We start from the raw sequence: 16,276 nt of genomic DNA, 5'->3' as shown, positions 1-16,276 counted from the left end.
TTGTTAATAGTTACCGTGTATTAAACTTTAGCATACGTGGGAATCACCTAGAAATTTTCTTAAAACAGATTTCTGGACCCCATCCCGGGAGTTTCCGATTGGATAAATCTGGAGTGAGATCCGAAAACTGTATTTCTGACAGGCTCCTAGATGATGCTGATGCTGCTCGTCTTGGGGATCATACCTTGAGAACCACTGTATTAAGGACTTAACAGTGCTCCTGACATTCCACTAAGCTTTTTACATGCGTTGACATTGATTTCTTTTATGATTACTCCACAAAGAAGTGAAGTGAAAGTCGGTCAGTTTTGTCAGACTGTTTGCGACCCCATTGACTATGCAGTCCATGGATTTCTCCAGGCCAGAATACTGGAGTGGGTAGCCTTTCCCTTCTCCAGGGGATCTTCCCAACCCAGGGATCGAACCTAGCTCTCCTACATTGCAGGCGGATTCTTTACCATCTGAGCCACCAGCGAAGCCCAAGAATACTGGAGTGGGTAGCCTATCCCTTCTCCAGCAGATCTTCCCAACCCAGGAATCAAACCAGGGTCTCCTGCATTGCAGGCAGATTCTTTACCTACTGAGCTATCAGGAAACTGTTTAAAGACTGAAGAGGCATAACCAAGATCACCAGCAAATGGTGGAGAGGCCCCTTGCTCTTCAACGCCTGTTCTCCCCACTGGCGCTTAATACTGGACTGTGCACATAAGGATTCCAAGAACTAGTTGTGAAGATGATTGATGACGAATAAGCTCTAGCATTCCAAGGAAATGAAAAAAAAGAAAGAAAGAAACATGAAAATAATGTACCCAAAACTGAGTGTGAGGTTCTGTGATTCCAGTTATATAGCCAAGAAGATCAACATTTATGACCTAGAAGAGTTCCGCTTAATCACTAGTCTTAACCCAACAATAGATTTTGAAATCTATTAGTATAACCTAAGGACAGAAATGGTATGGACCTAACAGAAACAGAAGATATTAAGAAGAGGTGGCAAGAATACACAGAAGAACTGTACAAAAAAGATCTTCACGACCCAGATAATCACGATGGTGTGATCACTGACCTACAGCCAGACATCCTGGAATGTGAAGTCAAGTGGGCCTTAGAAAGCATCACTACGAACAAAGCTAGTGGAGGTGATGGAATTCCAGTTGAGCTATTTCAAATCCTGAAAGATGATGCTCTGAAAGTGCTGCACTCAATATGCCAGCAAATTTGGAAAACTCAGCAGTGGCCACAGGACTGGAAGAGGTCAGTTTTCATTCCAATCCCAAAGAAAGGCAATGCCAAAGAATGCTCAAACTACCACACAATTGCACTCATCTCACACGCTAGTAAAGTAATGCTCAAAATTCTCCAAGCCAGGCTTCAGCAATACATGAACCATGAACTTCCAGATGTTCAAGTTGGTTTTAGAAAAGGCAGAGGAACCAGAGATCAAATTGCCAACATCTGTTGGATCATGGAAAAAGCAAGAGAGTTTCAGAAAAACATCTATTTCTGCTTTATTGACTATGCCAAAGCCTCTGACTGTGTGGATCACAATAAACTGTGGGAAATTCTGAAAGAGATGGGAATACCAGACCACCTGACCTGCCTCTTGAGAAACCTATATGCAGGTCAGGAAGCAACAGTTAGAACTGGACATAGAACAACAGACTGGTTCCAAATAGGAAAAGGAGTACGTCAAGGCTGTATATCATCACCCTGCTTACTTAACTTATATGCAGAGTACATCATGAGAAACGCTGGGCTGGAAGAAACACAAGCTGGAATCAAGATTGCCAGGAGAAATATCAATAACCTCAGATATGCAGATGACACCACCCTTATGGCAGAAAGTGAAGAGGAACTAAAGAGCCTCTTGATGAAATTGAAAGAGGAGAGTGAAAAAAGTTGGCTTAAAGCTTAACATTCAGAAAACAAAGATCATGGCATCCGGTCCCATCGCTTCATGGGAAATAGATGGGGAAACAGTGGAAACAGTGTCAAACTTTATTATTTTGGGCTCCAAAATCACTGCAGATGGTGACTGCAGCCATGAAATTAAAAGACGCGTACTCCTTGGAAGGAAAGTTATGACCAACCTAGATAGCGTATTCAAAAGCAGAGACATTACTTTGCCAACAAAGGTCTGTCTAGTCAAGGCTATGGTTTTTCCAGTGGTCATGTATGGATGTGAGAGTTGGACTGTGAAGAAGGCTGAGCACCGAAGCATTGATGCTTTTGAACTGTGGTGTTGGAGAAGACTCTTGAGAGTCCCTTGGACTGCAAGGAGATCCAACCAGTCCATTCTGAAGAAGATCAGCCCTGGGATTTCTTTGGAGGGAATGATGCTGAAGCTGAAACTCCAGTACTTTGGCCACCTTATGTGAAGAGTTGACTCACTGGAAAAGACCCTGATGCTTGGAGGGATTGGGGGCAGGAGGAGAAGGGGAGAACAGAGGATGAGATGGCTGGATGGCATCACTGACTCGATGGACGTGAGTCTGAGTGAACTCCAGGAGTTGGTGATGGACAGGGAGGCCTGGTATGCTGCGATTCATGGGGTCGTGAAGAGTCGGACACGACTGAGCGACTGAACTGAATGAATATATCTTCAGTGAAATGGAATGGGATGAATAGAAGGCATAGACGTATTGTTTTTTCTGTTTCGGGTCTATTTTGTGTTCTGGTTCCCGCTGTTATTTCTTGAAGTGGGTGGCAGTCAGAAAAAGCTTGACAGTTAATGTAACCTAGAGGAATCCTGTTCCATACTCTATTCATTTTGACTTTATGGGACATAGATATGTTCTGTAACCTTAGAGAGGTCCTATTGGGTCACACTTCCCTGTTCTGTAACATCCACAGTGCCTGAAATCCTAGTGAGCACTTGAAGAGATTTATAAAGATTAACTAACTCCATAGGTAGAATGTTTGAGCTCTTCAGAGAAACATATTTTTGAATATACTAATGAAGAACTCGTTGAAAGAGGCAATAATAGTGATTAATAGTAGTAATTATATAATAACTATTAACATGCAATGCCACTCTGTGGCAGGCACTTCTCTAAGAGCTTTAAGTTCTCACCAACAGCCTATGAGAGAGATACTCATAGAGCAATCATCTAAAGTAAAATTTCATTTAAAAATGTAAGGATAACACTGTGTTGGTGAGGATGTGGGGAAACAAGTATTGACATACCTAGCTTGCAGGTAAGTATACTGGCCCCACCTTTTCAGAAGTCTTTTTGGCAATACACAATCAAACTTTCACATCCTTTGACCCTTCAGTTCTAGTTCTAAGAGTATAACTTACAGTTATACCTGATTACAAAGGATATTAGTATAAGAATATTCATTGTCACACTGTTTGCAGTAGATAAACATCTGTATACACCTATGGGAATGGCTGAAATAAAAACACCTAACAATGATAATACCAAATGCTAATGAGTTTGCATATACTGCTGGTAGAAGAACAAAGTGGTATAGTGACTTTGGAACTCAGTTTGGCAGCTACTTATTAGGTCAAACATGCACTTACCATATAGCCCAGTAGTCCCACTCCTAGATGCTTACTCAAAAGATAAAAATGTCATAAGCTGGAATCAAGATTGCTGGAAGAAATAACAACCTCAGATGTGCAAATGATACTGACCAAATGGCAGAAAGCAAAAAGAAATTAAAGAACCTTTTGATGAAGGTGAAAGAGGAGAGTGAAAAAGCTGGCTAAAAGCTCAACATTCAGAAAACTAAGTTCGTGGCATCCAGTCCCACCACTTCACGGCAAATATGGGGAAAAAATAGAAACAGTGTCGGGCTCAAAATCACTGCAGTTGGTGACTGTAGCCATGAAATTAAAAGACACTTGCTCCTTGGGAGAAAAGCTATGACAAACCTAGACAGAGTTTTAAAAAGCAGAGACATCACTTTGCTGACAAAGGTCTGTATAGTCAAAACTATGGTTTTTCCAGTAATCATATATGGATGTGAGAGTTGGACCACCAAGAAGGCTGAGTGCCAAAAATTGAGCCTTTTGAACCGTGGTGCTGGAAAAGACTCTTGAGAGTCCCTTGGACAACAGGGAGATCCAACCAGTCAATCCTAAAGGAAATAAACCCTGAATATTCATTGGAAGGACTGATGCTGAAGCTAAAGCTTCCTGGCCATCACCAACTCCTGGAGTTTACCCAAACTCATGTCCATTGAGTCAGTGATATCATCCATCTCATACTCTGTCATCTCCTTCCCCTCTCGCCTTCAATCTTTCCTATCAGCAAGGTCTTTTCTAATGAGTCACTTCTTCGCATCAGGAAAGTATTGGAATTTCAGCTTCAGCTTCAGTCCTTCAAATGAATATTCAGGACTGATTTTCCTTTAGGATGTACTGGTTGGATCTCCTTGCAGTCCAAGGGACTCTCAAGAGTCTTCTCCAACACCACAGTTCAAAAGCATCAATTCTTAAGCACTCAGCTTTCTTTATAGTCCAACTCTCACATCCATACATAACAACTGGAAAAACCATAACTTTGACTAGATGGATCTTTGTTGGCAAAGTAATGTCTCTGCTTTTTAGTATGCTGTCTAGGCTGGTCATAGCTTTTCATCCAAGGAGTAAGTATCTTTTAATAAGGCTGCAGTCATCATCTGCAGTGATTTTGGAGCCGCAAAAAATAAAGTCTATAACCATTTCCACTGTTTCCCCATCTATTTGCCAGGAGGTGATGGGACCAGATGCCATGATTTTAGTTTTTTGAATGTTGAGTTTTAAGCCAACTTTTTCACTCACCTCTTTCAATTTCATCAAGAGGCTCTTTAAATCTTTGCTTTCTGCCATAAGGGTGGTGTCATCTGCATATCTGAGGTTATTGATATTTCTCCCAGCAATCTTGATTCCAGTTTGTGCTTCTTCCAGCCCAACATTTCTCATGATGTACTCTGCATATAAGTTAAATAAGCAGGGTGATAATATACAGCCTTGGCATACTTATTTCCCTAATTGGAACCAGTCTGTTGTTCCATGTCCAGTTCTAACTGTTGCTTCCTGACCTGCATACAGATTTTTCAAGAGGCAGGTCAGGTGGTCTGGTATTCCCATCTCCTGAAGAATTTTCCACAGTTTGTTGTGATCCACACAGTCAAGGCTTTGGCATAGTCAATAAAGCAGAAATAGATGTTTTTCTGGAACTCTCTTGCTTTTTCCATGATCCAACAGATGTTGGCAATTTGATCTCTGGTTCCTCTGCCTTTTCTAAATCCAGCTTGAACATCCAGAAGTTCACGGTTCACATATTTCTGAAGCCTGGCTTGGAGAATTTTGAGCATTACTTTACTAGCACGTGAGATGAGTGCAATTTTGTGGTAGTTTGAGCATTCTTTGGCATTGCCTTTCTTTGGGATTGGAATGAAAACTGACCTCTTCCAGTCCTGTGACCACTGCTGTGTTTTCCAAATTTGGCCTTAGACTACAGAATGAAGCAGGGCAAAGGCTAATAGAGTTTTGCCAAGAGAATGCACTGGGCATAGCAAACACCCTCTTCCAACACAAGAGAAGACTCTACACGTGGACATCACCAGATAGTCAATACCGAAATCAGATTGATTATATTCTTTGCAGCCAAAGATGGAGAAGCTCTATACAGTCAGCAAAAACAAGACCGGGAGCTGACTATGGCTCAGATCATGAACTACTTATTGCCAAATTCAGACTTAAATTGAAGAAAGTAAGGAAAACCACTAGACCATTCAGGTATGACTTAAATCCCTTATGATTCTATAGTGGAAGTGAGAAATAGATTCAAAGGATTAGATCTGATAGAGTGCCTGATGAAGTATGGATGGAAGTTCATGACATTGTACAGGAGACAGGGATCAAGGCCATCCCCAAGAAAAAGAAATGTAAAAAAGCAGAATGGCTGTCTGAGGAGGCCTTACCCATAGCTGTGAAAAGAAGAGAAGCGAAAAGCAAAGGAGAAAAGGAAAGATATAAGCATCTGAATGTAGAGTTCCAAAGAATAGCAAGGAGAAATAAGAAAGCCTTCCTCAGTGATCAATGCAAAGAAATAGAGGAGAACAACAGAATGGGAAAGACTAGAGATCTCTTCAAGAAAATTTGTGATACCAAGAGAACATTTCATGCAAAGATGGGAAGAATAAAGGACAGAAATTGTATGGACCTAACAGAAGCAGAATTAAGAAGAGGTGGCAAGAACACACAGAAGAACTATACAAAAAAGATCTTCATGACCCAGATAATCACGATGGTGTGATCACTCACCTAGAGCCAGGCATCCTGGAATGTGAAGTCAAGTTGGCCTTAGGAAGCATCACTATAGACAAAGCTAGTGGATGTGATGGAATTCCAGTTGAGCTATTTCAAATCCTGAAAGATGATGCTGTGAAAGTGCTGCACTCAATATGCCAGCAAATTTGGAAAACTCAGCAGTGGCCACAGGACTGGAAGAGGTCAGTTTTCATTCCAATTCCAAAGAAAGTAAGAGGAATGGTTAAGTAAATTAAGGTAAATGGAATACCAAGCAGTCATTCCAAAGAGGGAGCTCTAAACACATGTATGTAATTATCAGTAAGATGCAGAGATAGAAATTTTTAAGAGCATGGTCCAGGAGATAGTGAGTAGTAAATCACCAATGATTTAAAGAAAGGTATCCTGTTTCATCCTGTGCACATAGAAACTGAGGTTTGGATGGTTTATGTAGCTTTCAGGTAGATGGCAGCATCAGAACGACCTCCTGTCTACCAAGCCCTGCTTAGTTATTTTCAGTTATCCTGAATAAGAGGTGCCTCCTCCCTGCCACCCCCTTACCCCTCCCCCCTTACCATTGGACCTTTGCTTATGCCCTTCCCTTGGCCCGAAAACTTCCTCCTTTTCTCTCTCCTCTCTCTCTAGTTGATTTCTACTCATTGTCCAGATCTCAGTTTAAATCTCTTTTCTTCCTAAATATTCACTAGACTAGGTTTCTCTTCTCAAATCTATTTTTTGGGGTGGGAGGGGCTAAGAAAAGGGAGGGATATAGAGAGAAGGCTTCCACGTAGAGATGGAGGCTTAAGGTCATGCCGCCTTTTTTTTTTAAATTTTTTATTTATTTACTTATTTTTTATTTTTGGTTGCTCTGGGTCTTCACTGCTGCTGCAGTGGCTTCTCTCATTGTGGAGCACAGACTCTAGAGCACAGGCTCAATCGTTGTGGCCCACGGCTTAGTTGCTCCAGGGCATGTGGGATCTTCCCGGACCAGGGATTGAATCGGTGTCACCTGCATTGGCAGGTGGATTCTTAACCACTGGACCACCAGGGAAGTCCATGTCCCCTTCTTGAGGGCAGACCACTTCTAGTGCCTGGTTCTTGCTGGTGTATAAAGGTCCAGCCTCTGCAGCCCAACTTGGGACAATTCTGTGGAATCCCGTCAACTTCACAGCTTCCTGAGTGGTGGGCTGAGGACTTTCAAGAACCCAACTTCCCCCTCCCCCTCCCCATCTTCCTCTCTAGGTGTTGATCCCAGGTGCCCTCCCTAATCAACTTCCTAGTATACTGGCTCTCAGAGAAACTGCCACTAAATCCCAGAGAACAGTGATAGATCAGAATGCCCTTGGTCCCCTACCTTCCCACATTCTCTGATGACTCCTCACTCAGCAATTCCGGAGTTTAGGGCATTCCCTGCATTGCAGCTGGAGAGCGGTAGGTGACACTCATCGTCAGAACTCCCCAGAATTCCCCCACCTGCACCATCACTGTGGCAGTTCCACCTACACAGCCTGGACTGAGACTCTTTGTTCCACATCTGGTGCCCACGCTGGACTGCTTTGCAGGACAGAAACCTTGCCTACTTTGCTCCTATCTGGTAGAATAATGTTTGTAGAATGGCTGAATGAATGAAGTCCTGCAAGACTGCTCATTTTACAAATGAAACAGTTTCAGAGAAGTAACTGATCCAGAGAAACTGAGTATGAGTGGTGGAGACTGAATGCAGCCCAGCCCACCTCTTCCAGAGGGACTGAAGTGAAGTGAAGTCGCTCAGTCGTGTCCAAGTCTTTGCGACCCCATGTGCGGCAGCCTACCAGGCTCCTCTGTCCATGGGATTTTCCAGGCAAGAGTGCTGGAGTGGGGTGCCATTGCCTTCTCCAGGGGATCTTTCCAACCCAGGGATTGAACATTTGAGCACGAGCCTCACTTGGCTCACTGAACTCCAAGGTTTCGGTTTGTTGGCCCTACTGTGCTTCAAGCACACAAACATTGTTGGGCAACACTTGGACTTTGCATCAGACTGAATGGTCAAGTCTTGGTCCAACTCTCTGACCCAGGCAGGTCACTTTGCCCCTGAAGCCTTGGTTTCCTCATCTCTTTCAATTAGGATAACAATAGTACTTACCTCCTGGGATAATGTGAGGATTCAATTATATGATACACAGAAAATGTCTCAACGGTCTAGAAGGGTTGAATATTTGAAAAGTAACAGCCATTTCTATTTTTAACACTGTGCCTGATGCAGAAATATTGCAGATAAAGACTGTAGCTGTTTTACTCCTTTATAAGTCAGAAAAGAATTTGAATCCCCTTGAATGCAGGTCTCCTGCATTGCAGACCGACGCTTTACTGTCTGAGCCACCAGGGAAGCCACCAGAGGGACTAAGAACATGGAAACTATGGAGACCTGATTTCTCACTGTGGCATATACATAGTCCTCACATTGGAACGTTGCCATGTATGAGATTTTAAAATGGAATTTGGGGGGGTATGAGATGAGGCAGTGGCAAATAACATCAGTCCTTTAGAGGAAGTAAAACAGACCTGCCAGGTAAAATGACATTCTCATGCCACTGTCAACAGGACATTTTTGGAGGAATGAGTGATAAATTACCCAATGCTTTGGTTACCAAAAGGATTTAGGATTGAGGAATTCTTGAGGTAACTCTTGCGGTCATGTCCTATCAGAGGATCTCAGCTGGATCAAAGTTGCAGGTTGAGTTCCAAAGATTAAGTGTCAGGACTTCCCCGGGTGGTCCAGTGGCTAAGATGTCAAGCTCCCAATACAAGGGGCCTAGGTTCAATCCCTGATCAGGGAACTAAATCCCACATGCCACAACTAAGACCCCACATGCCACAACAAAGATCAAAGATACCACATGATGCAACTAAGACCCAGCATAGTCAAATAAATAAAAATAAATATTAAAAAAGAAGAGATTAGTGCCCCAAACCAAGGTTTAGTTACCTCCCTCCTGGTAGGGTGCCTTTTCTTAGGAAATGCAGGAAAGGCTGTCTAGAGAACAGGGCTGAGGTGGGGAGCACAGATGGAATTTTACAAATTGGAGGCAGCTACTTTATAGAAACACAGACAAGTCAAGGCAACTTTTGAAAATATGACTTGCCTGCACATAAGCCATTCACAGCCCCAAAGACTATGGCATCTGAACCTAAGCTGCTGAGTCAAAGGGATGGGTCTGAATTCCAGGGGATTCAAATTCTTTTCTGACTTATAAAGGAGTAAAACAGCTACAGTCTTTATCTGCAATATTTCTGCATCAGGCACAGTGTTAAAAATAGAAATGGCTGTTACTTTTCAAATATTCAACTCTTCTAGACCGTTGAGACATTTTCTGTGTATCATATAATTGAATCCTCACATTATCCCAGGAGGTAAGTACTATTGTTATCCTAATTGAAAGAGATGAGGAAACCAAGGCTTCAGGGGCAAAGTGACCTGCCTGGGTCAGAGAGTTGGACCAAGACTTGACCATTCAGTCTGATGCAAAGTCCAAGTGTTGCCCAACAATGTTTGTGTGCTTGAAGCACAGTAGGGCCAACAAATCAAAACCCTGGAGTTCAGTGAGCCAAGTGAGGCTCGTGCTCAAAAACCTTGAATTCATCAATGGTTTGGGGGAGAAGTTTTATAGGTGAAATTTGGGGTGAGGGCTGAAGGATGTATGACTTTCTTCTGATTGGTTGCTGGTGAGGTAACAGGGCAGTGCTCCAGGAATCTTGTGTCTGTCCTTGAATTACCATCCTCCACCTGTGTGGGGGCCATAGTTCTGCAGAACTCATAGATATTGTTACATATATTCCTTGAGGAGGAGCCAGAACCCTGCCCCAAGGCTGAACTAATATTTCTTGGCTGTTCCTCCTGTGTTTCTATATTCCCTCCCTTCCCAGATTAGCAACTGTTTGAAAAGATCTAAGTAATGACCAAAGCAGGCTGTTTATAGACCCTTTAAAACAAAGAAACAAGTTAAGGTTACACACTTTCAAGCTTTTTGTTAATATTTGTGGAGAAGATTTTTAAGATTTGTATTTGTTCTTGACAAGTACAGGCTTCCCTAGTGATCACTTGGTAAAGAATCTGCTTGGGATGCAGGAGACCCAGGTTCAATCCCTGAGGGTGGTGGGGGTAGGCAAGATTTCCTGGAGAAGAGAATGGCAACCCACTCCAGTATTCTTGCCTGGAGAATCTCGGAGAGGAGCTTGGTGGGTTACTACTGCCCATGGAGTTGCAAAGAATTGGCACAGGAGATGGCTTTGACAAGTACATTGACCCTCAAACAACACAGGTTTGAAATGCACAGGTCCATGTCCTGGATAGGACCACACGATCTGTGGTTGGCTGAACCCGTGGATGGGAAACTGCAGGTGCCGAGGGATGAGTGTAAAGTTATACATGGATTTTCAGTTTCATGGAGGGTTGGTGCTCCTAATCCCCACATTGTTCAAGCGTCAACTGTAATCTTAAGGAGGCTGTGATCTAGAATTTGGGCAAGAGAGCCCTTTCAGCAGTTTATTTTTAAAAGACCTCAAAAATAAAGTAGGGACTTCCCTGGCAGTTCAGTGGTTAGGTCTTGGCACTTTCACTACCTGGATTCAGTCCTGGTTGAGGAACTAAGATCCAGCAGGCTGGGCAGCACACCATAAATAAATGAAAATAGATGCTGTCTTCAGTTGACTTCCCTGATAGCTCAGTTGGTAAAGAATCTGCCTGCAATGCAGGAGACCCCGGTTGGATTTCTGGGTTGGGAAGATCCACTGGAGAAGGGATAGGCTACCCACTCCAGTATTCTAGGGCTTCCCTGGTGGCTCAGATGGTAAAGAATCTGCCTGCAATGCGGGCAACCTGGGTTTGATCCCTGGGTTGGGAAGGTCCGCTGGAGAAGGGAAAGGCTACCTACTCCAGTATTCTGACCTGGAGAATTCCATATACTACAGTCCATGGGGTTGCAAAGACTCAGACACAACTGAGTGACTTTCACTCACTCAGTCTCAAGCAAGTGTGGGCATGGTTTTAGATACCACCTGGGTATTTATATTTTGAAGACACAGTTCAGTTTACATCTTCAAGGGATATAGAGACAATGCAAGTTTTCTCCTAGGAATTTTGGAGTGTAATTGTCTATAATCAGAAGTCTAGAGTAATTATTATTAATGTTTTTCCTTGTTTCTAAGCGTACAATTAACCTCAGGCCAATTCACTTTAGAGGAGACAGCCTCTAATATCATATCTATCTAATCTCCACTGTCAGCCTTCAGCTGAGCTATTTCCTGGTCATTTGCAGGACGGCCTGGGAAAAGTTCTGGTCATCTGTTTCCTTTATGAAAGGAGAAGTGGGTTTCAACCAGGGGTCCATAGATCCAAAAGTTCTTCTAGAGGATCAGGGACAGGCTGTTGGGGATAAGAAGTGTGTAAGAGGAGGGGACAGGGGATTTAGGTCAGGTTTGGTTTTTAATTTGTCCTAAATTTAATTTCTGTTCTTTCACCTTATTAAGAGAGTCCCAAAGGCTGGCCATTATATTTCTTTGTATCCATTTTTTAGTTTTTCCCTCCATGGGTACCAATGAAACCATTGTTTTAAGAGGAGAAAATTTTCAATTTAAAGGTTTTTGCTATTCAAAAGATTCATTGTCTGGTGAGTAAGCTTTTCTTAATAGCAAGTCAACCCAATAAGCCTTTTATGGCTTCACGGTGCATGCAAAAACAGTGCAAAAGATAGAGGTTTCACAAGACCCATGAAGTTCATTCCCAAAGAGAATGTGAGAAAGCAAACCAAAAGCTCAGCCAGGCAAGGGGACATCTCTCTCCATCACCCCGTTGTACTGGCTCTTGACAATACTCTTACAAACACATCCCTGGTACCCTTGCAACTCTGATTTCCCACCTAGGACAGCACTGCAGGGTTCTGGTTATCTACATAGTCTCTGTTAAAATGCAGTCCTGGGTGTAAATGCCAGATAGTTACATGGCCTTGGGCAAATTGCTTTACTTCTCTGAACCTTAATTTTTTCATCCCTAAAAAGGAAACGAATAATATACCCCCTTCCTGGGATGTTGGCTACAAATTAGCTAATGCATGATAAGCACTCAGCACAGTTTTTTAGAAAACTGTCTTTATTCTTTAGTAATTGGAAAAAAATCAACTAATACAGAAAAAATGTTTAATCAGCTGGAGAGGCGAAAGACACCGGGTGACGCCCAAGAGAACTGGAGGCTCCTCTGGGAGGAAACCTGGGACGGGTGAGAAGGAGCATTGTGGACCAGAACAAGCCCCCACCACCCACGTGAGACAGGTTATGCCACCTTCGAAGATGCTGAAGTGCCTCAGGTATGAAACCAAATTCCAGTTCTCTTAGCCTGGCCCTGGGGAGGAGATACTGGGCTGTGTGGGGAGGAATGTGGATGATGTGGCCATCTTTTACTAGAGGAACTAATTTTATTTTCAAATATACTTTCTTACAAACAAACACAAGCAAACCAAGACACTTTCAACAGGAATGACAAATATCAGTACCAATTATACCAGAAAAAAAAAACAAACAGCCTACATCTGGTCTTGGGTAGTTTTATTTATTTGGAGTAACCTACATTCAGTGGCAAAGCGACTGATCTGATCTGAATCACACAGTAACTATAACTACCATGAAACCGTAGAGTTGTAACTTTCCATAACTGCATGGACTTGGGCCTTTCTGGCTGAGTACATCTTCAAAAAGCAGGATTCCCACCTCAGAGCTAGGCCAATGAAATCTGTAAAGGAGTAAACCTCTGAAATGGTGACTCAGAATACCTTACAGCTGACAGATGACAAGCAGTTCATGTTAGTTATAAAGTAGTTGTAACTATTTTATAGTTATATACATTTATATTTATTATATATATAGTAATGGCACCCCACTCCAGTACTCTTGCCTGGAAAATCCCATGGACGGAGGAGCCTGGTAGGCTGTGGTCCATGGGGTCGCTAAGAGTTGGACACAACTGAATGACTTCACTTTCACTTCTCACTTTCACGCATTGGAGAAGGAAATGGCAACCCACTCCAGTGTTCTTGCCTGGAGAATCCCAGAGACGGGGGAGCCTGGTGGGCTGCCATCTATGGGGTCGCACAGAGTCGGACACGACTGAAGTGACTTAGCAGCAGCAGTAGCAGTAGTTATATATATATTATATATATATTTTCCAGTAGTCATGTATGGATGTGAGAGTTGGACTATAAAGAAAGCTGAGTACTAAAGAATTGATGCTTTTAAACTGTGGTATGGGAGAAGACTCTTGAGAGTCCCTTGGACTGCAAGGAGATCAAACCAGTCCATCCTAAAGGAAGTCAGTCCTGAATATTCATTGGAAGGACTGATGTTGAAGCTGAAACTTCAGTCCTTTGGCCATCTGATGCAAAGAACTGACTCATTGGAAAAGACCCTAATGCTGGGAAAGATTGAAGGCAGGAGGAGAAGGGGACGACAGAGTATGAGATGGTTGGATGGCATCACCGACTCGATGGACATGAGTTTGAGCAAGCTTCAGGAGTTGGTGATAGACAGGGAAGCCTGGTGTGCTGCAGTTTGTGTGGTTGCAAAAGGTCAGACACGACTGGGTGACTGAACTGAACTGAACTGATAGTTATAACTGGAATCAGTGCCTGGTGTGTCTGATGGGTAGAGAAGGAAGTGGCAACCCACTCCAGTATTCTTGCCTGGAGAATCCCATGGACAGAGGAGCCTGGTGGACTATAGTCTGTGGGGTCGGTGTCAGATGGGAGAGTAGAGGGACCCTGGCAGGCCAGGTGGTTTGGATAAGCATGGTTGACTTCTAAACACTGATGGCAAGATGACTTCTGATATGTAATCTTAGGTTAATTTTACAGGTAAATGAAAAAGGCCAGCAATCATCCACTAAGATTAATAAACAGCACTAAAAAATTTACTGCATGAGGACTGTGCTCTGCAGCAGTTTCCCAAGACAAAGAACCCAGATGTTTTCTTTCTTTTTTTGTTTTTGAAAATACCCACAGCATATGGAATCCAGCTCCTCTACCAGAAATTGAATTGGTGCCCCTTGCATTGGAAGCACGGATTGTCAACCACTGGACCTCCAGGGAATGCCCAGATGTTTTCTTCTTTTCTCTGGCTTGCAGAGCTGCTCTCACGTCCATTTCAGAAACCTTCCTCCCTCCATCTTTGCTCTTCGCTGCACACCCCATGTATCTCAAAGCACCAATCCTGTTTCCCATGCCTTTGTCTTGCTCTAGTTTTCCCGACTCTTGCTGTATCTTGGTTGGCTCCACTTACTGCACTCATCTTTCCAGAGATCCTTCTTCTCGCAAGCAGGATAATGGGTCCATTGTAACAGAAATGCTTGGCTTCTGGAGTGCATTTTTCTGAGATGTTTTTCTGATGAATATCTGATGTTTCCTGATAAATGTCTTTTTATCAGGGCTACCAACAGAGAGACATATCAGTACAACATCAGCATCCAGGTAGGAGAGGGGCTTCAGGTGACCACTTTCCTCCTGCCCACCTGGGTCCCATAAAGCCAAGTCTACTTCTCTCTACCCAGCTTGATGTCTGCCACATGGTTCTCAAATACCATGAGTGCACATGCTTCTGGGAACTGGTCCCTGCTAAACACAGAGCCAGGGCACACTGGCCAATGGGGAAGACAGCAATTAATCAAATATTTAATTACAAACTGAATAGGTACTATAACAACAGCAGCAACAACAAAATGAAACAGAGACACCAGGGGCCACGCCCTGGACTGGGGAGGTAGTTAGGGAATGCTTCTGTCTCAGACATTCTGGAACATTCTATCCTAAAACCTAGTGACTTAAAACAACTACAGTCATTTATTTTGCCCACAAAGCTGCAATTTGGGCAGAATTCAACGTGGCCACCACGTCTGGGCTCCACATGGCATCATCTGGGGCAGCTTGACTGGGATGGGAGAGTACAGTTTTTTTTCTAAGGATATAAATTATGTACTAAACAATCCACCATTTCAAACTATACAGCTGAGAGGTTTTTTGGTATATTCATAAGGTGGTACACCATCATCACTACCTAATTCCAGGACATTCTCATTTCCCTAAAAAGAAATCCCGTACTCATTGGCAGTCACTTCCCAATGCGTCCCTCTCCCCAGCCCCAGGCAATCACTACTCTACTCTGTGACCTCAGTGAAAGTAATCAATGAATGATGTATAATAAGAATAGACACGAACTGGGACAAACTTCAGGAGATGGTGAGGGACAGGGAGGTGTGGAATGCTTCAGTCCATGGTGTCGCAAAGAGTTGGACACAGCTGGGCGACTGAACAACAACAAAAATAAGAAGAGAAAAGAGTTTTATTTGAGCTAACCTGAGGACCAGTCTGGAAGCCTGATTTCCCAGATGACTCTGAGAAACTGCTCCAGAGCAGCATGGTTTCCAGGACAGTTTTGTATCATGTCAGAACAAAGACTTTAAACAAGTCAGGGATACATTTCAAGGGAAAAAGAAACACATAAGTCAGCACTATACAGTGAGTCAGCATGACCTTGGCACCTGGAAAGGCAGTCTTATCATCAAAGGAGGACAAGCATTGGCATCCCAAGAAGAGAGGAATTTAATCTTTATTTTTAACATAGACATTCTTTTTTTAAAATCACAAATAATGCTTTTGATTATTTAGCTTCTTACAGTACTCACATAACAGAAACTGACAAATCCATGTTGTTGTTTAGTTGCTAAGTCACGTCTGACTCTTTTGTGCCCCCTGGACTGTAGCCTGCCAGGCTCCTCTGTCCATGTGATTTCCCAGGCAAGAATACTGGAGTGGGTTGCCATTTCCTTCTCCATACCATGAACATTCTTTAGGTTTGGTCAACATGTCCTTTTCTCTAGTAATTAAAGCAGATGTACAAGGTATGTTTGATAGGCCACAAGCAGACTAAAAAGTTAACATAAAATTCAGGTTAACTCATAAATCAGGGGATTATGAATGACATATACACACTGCTGTATATAAAATAGATAAC

The sequence above is a fragment of the Bos mutus genome, chromosome 25, assembly GCF_027580195.1.
Source record: "Bos mutus isolate GX-2022 chromosome 25, NWIPB_WYAK_1.1, whole genome shotgun sequence".
Classification (NCBI taxonomy): Eukaryota; Metazoa; Chordata; class Mammalia; order Artiodactyla; family Bovidae; genus Bos; species Bos mutus.
The sequence above is the reverse complement of the archived record's forward strand: the minus strand, read 5'-3'. Positions refer to the sequence as shown.